General features: G+C 40.7%; 1 protein-coding gene across 3 annotated transcripts in view; it reads right to left on the bottom strand.

The window, feature by feature from the left end:
• Positions 1-6,632, bottom strand: part of atxn1a (ataxin 1a) — a 98,094-nt gene that overhangs the window by 15,552 nt on the left and 75,910 nt on the right. Inside the window, exon 1 of one of the 3 annotated variants that reach the window (XM_005728462.1) lies at positions 291-476. The exons of the other annotated variants lie outside the window; for them this stretch is intronic. The gene's annotated coding sequence lies outside the window, so the exon portion shown is untranslated. Of the gene's footprint in view, positions 1-290; positions 477-6,632 lie in introns of those variants that run through there. 3 annotated transcript variants of the gene reach the window in all.

Here is a 6,632-nt window from a genome sequence, read left to right as displayed (position 1 = left end):
AAAAATGTGAGAAGAGAAGAGAAGAGAAGAGAAGAGAAGAGAAGAGAAGAGAAGAGAAGAGAAGAGAAGAGAAGAGAAGAGAAGAGAAGAGAAGAGCTTCAGGAGAACGGACGAATGCAAGAAACAAGCAACGACGTTTGTAGGATAAACTAGGGCAGTACGCATTTACAAAAGGCATACTGTGAGACAACACCACAAGCATTTGAGACACACACACACACAGGCTGACTCTGCTGCTCCCATACACACTTCATTCAGAGCGAGCGCAAAACTGTGTGAAGTGTACTTACCAGGGTAGCAGGAGTAGCCCACTTCTGCAGCATGCTTTCTCTCCCCCTCTCATTCCTTTGCTCCCTTAACTGCTCCCTTCTCCTGCTCTGCTGTGTCCCTTGTAAAGCACCCCGAGTCTCTCTCTCCCTCTCTCACGCTCTCTCTCTCTCTCTCAGGCGGTAAATCCCAAGCAGTGTACTTGTGCTACAAACTGCTATCTGCCTTTCTCCCCCCCCCTCCCCCCAAACAGACACCACAGACACACACACACAGAGCCAGCAACCTTCTACTAAATCTGGCAGGCAGGAAGCTCCCTCACTACCACTGAAATACAGCACTCAGGTGATCTCTCTCACACACACACACACACTCGCACAAACGTACACACAAAACTGGTAGCACACACTAGCACACGCCCACAGGGAGGGAGTCCCGCATGTAGAGCTCCAACGTGTATTATGCAAGGGGCTGAATGCGAGCCAGAGCTCTCACACTGTCTGCCCCACACACACACACACACACACACACACACACGCAAGCACACACAGGGCCCCTCCCACAGTTCGCTCGTCCAACTTCATCAGGTATTCATTCAAAAAACACACACATGCCAGCTGGCTGCACGCCCAGAGACCGCTTACAAGCAGAGAAAGAGAACGAAAGGGAGGGAGAGGGAGAGAGAGAGGCTGGGTGGGAGGGTGTTACAGTGAGAAGGGCAGAGAGGGGACTGTGGGAGAGATAAAGGCGGAGGGAGGGAGAAAGTGAGTAGTAGAGATTAGAGAGAGGGAGGCAGACAGAAACAGAGTGAGCGCATGAAAGAGTGACACATGGAAAACTCGTCGAGACACACCGATAGACTTGCATATAAGGCTGATCTGATCTGATCACGGTGACGCCAGACATATTTGATATATGCTGGAGAGGAACCGAGGAAAGGTGTCTTGTTTATAAAGGTGTAAGGGTTTGTGAATTAAATCAAGGAGGCAAAAGGAAAATCAGAACCTCTTTTCGTCCCCCTTTTCAGATATAGTTGGTTTCATGCTCGGATTCGACAAGCCTGCATTTCCCAGTTTTGACCACTAGATGGTATGACTGATTACAATTGTAGAGGAGTCTATTTCCGCTAGTTAGCTGACCTAGTTAAAAGACCATTTGGAAGTAAATATAGATGAAATGTGCTCTTCAATGCTAAGAGATGTAGCACGCACAGAAGAGAAATGAGCACTCTCTTATAGGATGTTAACACACACACAAACACACGTGCGCACACATGCAATGACTAACTAACTTACGGAAAAATGATTCCCGAAAGATTTAGTTGGTCTAAACATGCACTAAAAAGACATCCTGTTTGTTTTAGTTGGCCTTCCTGTCAGCTTGATATCATTCCAGGGTTCCAATGTTCAACACTGGGTATTCATAGTTTCTGGCAGCAGGAGACATTTCAATATTTGCAATGAATGTGGTAACATATAAAACACAGAGTAAAATGCTCAATGTGAAGAGTTTTAAAAAGCAGGAATGTCACAGTTTATTTGTAGTCTTTTTATTTTATTTTTCATAGGGCATTCTTACCGATAAGCCATCATCTAGTACGGTTGGGCTTTCGTTCATGTTGACAGCACAGTTCGTGATTTGCTATGGCACTGAAAGTTGCGAAATTTCCTTCCTGTTTCAAAAATATTCCACCCATTTCTAAAGAAATTGAATATTGTGCATTTCTTTAGAAATGTTAAGATCGGGGAATTTGAAGGCAGTTTTGGAAATGTAACCAACACCACTGCATTTTATCATGAAGGAATCATGCACTGCATATGCGCTAAAAAATCGTAATATTACGTTGTTAACGAAGAGTCTTTTAACATCAAAATGAAGCTCAAAAGAATTAACTCAAAATATCTGATTGAGGAGGAAAAGCAAAGCAAAAAACTGCACAACTATGACTATTTTGTCCATTAAACATCCTGCCCTAACCCAAGAAATACAATATGATTAGTAAGCCTGTAGCCTTCTAACATAGAGATATTTCTCAGCAAGCTTGAATCATAATTCACTGTATGAAGAGTTCACTAGAAGAACAAGTCATTAGTTTTTCCATTTAAATCAAATACAATGCAAACTATGATAAAGTCTCAGTACATTAAAGTACATTTTAGTATTTTAATGTCAACATGTAGCTTTAAAGAATGGGCTGAAAAGACGCATAAATAAGGAAAGAAGTGAAGCAAAAGACAGACTAGAAAACCAGACTAGACTGTGCTATTGTTAAGTCAGCTGACCTCAGCAGCAAAGCAACACTGGTCTGTCTCCTTGGCAGCTAATTGGAGCCTCTCTGCATTTAATCATAATTCATTTGTGTGTAGGGCTGCTCAATTAATCGAATTTTAATCACGATTAGGATCTGGGCTTTCAACGATCATTAAAAATGACTGAGCCGATTATTAGCCCCTCCCTCGTGCTTTACTCTCGCGCTGCTCCGTGTGGCAAATCGAGCACACCTCTCTGCATTTCGAACACGCATCACAACAATTAAGAGGACCCAAGGGAAGCTCGGAAAGCTAAGCAGAAGTTATTTGGAGAGGAGAGTGACTGCCGTTGGTTGAAAAGAGGTAAAAAAAAACTTCAGTGGTGTGGAAACATGGGTTCGCGGAGTCAGACGTGGATCAAGTAGACACAGAGTGTAAACTTTGCTATGGTGTCATAGCTGCACCACAGAGCAACACTGCAACGTTCACTAAACATAGATGTTTACATTTTTCATTTATTTTTTATATTGCAAACATTTGCACTGTTATCAGTATTTGCACACTATTTTATATTATTTTTTAAATTCATTATTCAATACATTGTTATTGTTAACCCTTTAAATCCCTGTAGAACCTGAACTGTGTAAGCTAGTGCAATAATTTGTTTTGCATATGAAACCGGAGGAGTTGTACTTACATCTTATGCCATCAGCTTGTCCTCGGTCACGGTTTCCTTCCACATATAGCTTTGCAAAAATTGCATAAAAAGCGCTTGCAGGAACAAAAACATAATATTCCAGAAACACGCTTTGCCGATCCGATCAGCTGTTCGTGACACTTCCCACATTGAAACAGACGTCAACGCGAACTGTCGCATGTCCACCATTTCCTGTCCAAAACCGGAAGTGACGTCATTTTCGCGGAAAATGTAGTTTTTTACTTGTAGGCCTTAAAAGCCTATACTGGTGTTTTTATAAGTCATGTTTGACTCTATACTTTTCTGAATAGTTGCTGGGATGCTTAGAACTCGAATTGCACTGCTGGAAATAGTTTGTTTTGATGCACCTGCTGTTTTCTTTGCAAATTTGCATCATAGGATTGTTTTTTTGTTTTTCCTGCAGTATATAAAAATTGCTGTATCTCCAAAATAAAACTATGAAGACACTCAAAATAAATTTCCTGTTGTTGTAAACTATTTTTTTGCAACTTTTTTGTATTTAAAGTTTTGAGGGATAAGCCTCTTAAATTTCCCCAAGTAGAAATATATGTAAAAACAAAAAAACAAAAACGATTTTCAATTTTTTTGTAGTTTATTGCACTTTTTTGCAATTAATGTACTTACTATGGACTTAATGCATACATATTATTAAAATATGGGCTATAACAGTTGTATTGATGTATAGCAACTTGAAATGCTCCCAAAAATGCCACTACAACATGTAAAAAAATATATATAAGCTCTGGCGGATTTGGTTCTATGGTAGGTCTTAAAGGGTTAAATAAATATCGTCAAATAATCGAGAGCTCAATTTCAGTGAAAATAATCGTGATTATCATTTTTGCCATAATCGAGCAGCCCTATTTGTGTGGGTTTGTTTACAAGTGAAAGCAGGATAAGACAAAGAGAGCGAGACAAAGTGGGAGTAGAGAATGAGCAGAAAGAAATGAGAAATTTTAGTTTCTTGCTTAGCGATCCGAAGTCTAGCCCTGCACGCCTCCCTCCTTTGATCAGGTGGACCGTCTCGCCTGAAGCCTTGGTGAAACTTTTCGCCAACTGCTGAATCTAAAGATAAATGATACCTGTTGTTTCAAATGTAGCCTGAACCCCAACCAAGACAACTGATTCAGTTGGGTGTGACTGAAAATTGGAAACCAATACGCTTCCAAAACATCACTATTGCTCAATCTTGGCACGACTTGCCTTCCTCAAAACCCATTTCTCATTGTCCTTTAGCATAAAAGTGTCCTGTTGAATCCCTACAAATGTACATAACTGCTTCATGGTGAATGTGCTGTATGTGTATAACACGACATCATAATCATCGCACATCTCCAGCTTTAGAAAAACACAGATTTTTTCTTTGATTGACAATAATTTGACATAATCTTTCCACTTTAAACAACAAGAAGCACTTTAATGCAGACCTGACTGACAAGCCACACTCCTTAGTGAGTTTGATTAGAAATGGCCAGAATGAAGGTTGAATCAAAACACACGCATTGAGCTTTTCAACAAGACTCACTCATAACATGACACCTCAGTCAATGATCTCCTCTCATCAAGAATCAATGAATTGTTAAGTGCACTGAAAAATTCACTGCAAAACCTGCCTTATTCTGTCTCAGCCTTCTGCCTTTCTGCAGAGCACAGTCTCAGTCACAGCCAGTCACTAAGGAAACTGATGAAAAGCTTCTATATATACACACACACCCATATACATATCACACACTGCTCTGCTCTCTCTCCCTGTCACACACACACTGAATCTCTGTGCCGCTCTCTCTCAGTCGCCCACGCAAACTTCACACACGCTGTGGTTATGACAACAGCAACCCCCGCCATCCTACGCTCTCTTTACCCATCTATCCCCCCCCGTCTCCGTCGGCAAAAGTCTCAGCTCCCTTGTTTATCCATGTCTTTCCATCTGTCTCTGGGCCTATGTGTGACTATGTGTGTGTATGTGTGCGCAAGCTGGTGAGAGAGCAGGTGTAGAGCCATCTAATGGTCACACACTCTTACACACAAACTGTGTCTGCCAGACAGACTTTATGAACTAATGTTCTGTCAGTAATCTATTATTCAGAACCTTTTGTAATCATTTCATAATTATGCTAATAGTGCCCTCTGAACTTTGGGGCATTTACACGGTCTGCAAATATCTTTCATTTTTACCCCCCCATACCCGTTCATCTCTGTCTCGCTCACAAACCCTCTGCCAGACTGTGTTAACTTGCTGGCAGTGTAGTGCGCTACTTCGGCCCAAGCCACATCCCATTCACAAACCTACTAATCCACACACACTATTAGATCCCTGCTAGTCACACACACAAAGAAGTATGCATGTGTGTGTTTGCAGGATTAGGGAGGGACTGGAATGGATGGGCAAATCACTGCTAAGCTCCTCTATTGCTGCATAATCCTACTGAGTACACACACACACACACACACACACACACACACACGATCACATACACAAAAGCATGCATGGAAATAGAGACACATAAATATGTAAATATGCAAACATGCATTCAGATGTGCACGCACAAAACGAACAAGTGCTCTCTCATTCAATGTTGCACGCATACAAAGAATGTATTTGCGCACGCCCACTCACGCAAACAATAGTAGTCATCGTTGACATTCAGACACACAAATATGCAAGCAAAAGTCCAACACACTTATTCAATAACAAATGCAGACATAAACACTCAGATATCTTTTCAAAGACAATATATAATCCTGTTCGGAGTATGTGTGTTGCAGTACAAAAGGGAGTAAGAGAGAAATGTGGGATGGGAGGTAGCTGGAGACAGAAAACATGAGTTGGGTTTTTTTCCATCTTCTGTTAAAAAAAAAAAAAGACCCCAACAAAGAGAGAAAAATGGAGATAAAAGTAAAAGACAGAAAAGAGGCGTAAAAAAGAGAGATAAATGTAATCCAAACACCATTATGCAATCTATTCATTCATTCTGCCCACACAACTAGAACCCTTTTGTTCATTCAACCACCTTCCCCAACCCTTCAAGAAATGCAATACATACAATTAGTAATCCTGTTTTAAATTCTAAATATGACTCAATTAGTGTTTAAGAGCATCGAAATATTTCTCCACAAGCTTGAATCATAATTTATTGTGTAATGTAAAAGGGTTCACAAGAAGAACCAGTTATCCAGTGACTGTAGTTAATAAACAAAGAAGAAAAAAAAACAACAACCAGTAAGGTCACTGTAAATTACATACGCTGACCCCATGTGGTCCTATGGAGTTAGTGCAAGCATACAGCCCATTTGTATCTTAAGTCGGCCAAAGGAGTAAAAAAAGAAATACTGTACCCCTTACTTTACTTTACATAGAGGTTTATATATTTAATCCCTGAGATGTCTGAATAAAAATA

The sequence above is a fragment of the Pundamilia nyererei genome, unplaced genomic scaffold, assembly GCF_000239375.1.
Source record: "Pundamilia nyererei isolate P.nyererei 1_Seehausen unplaced genomic scaffold, PunNye1.0 scaffold00028, whole genome shotgun sequence".
Classification (NCBI taxonomy): Eukaryota; Metazoa; Chordata; class Actinopteri; order Cichliformes; family Cichlidae; genus Pundamilia; species Pundamilia nyererei.
The sequence above is the reverse complement of the archived record's forward strand: the minus strand, read 5'-3'. Positions and strand labels throughout refer to the sequence as shown.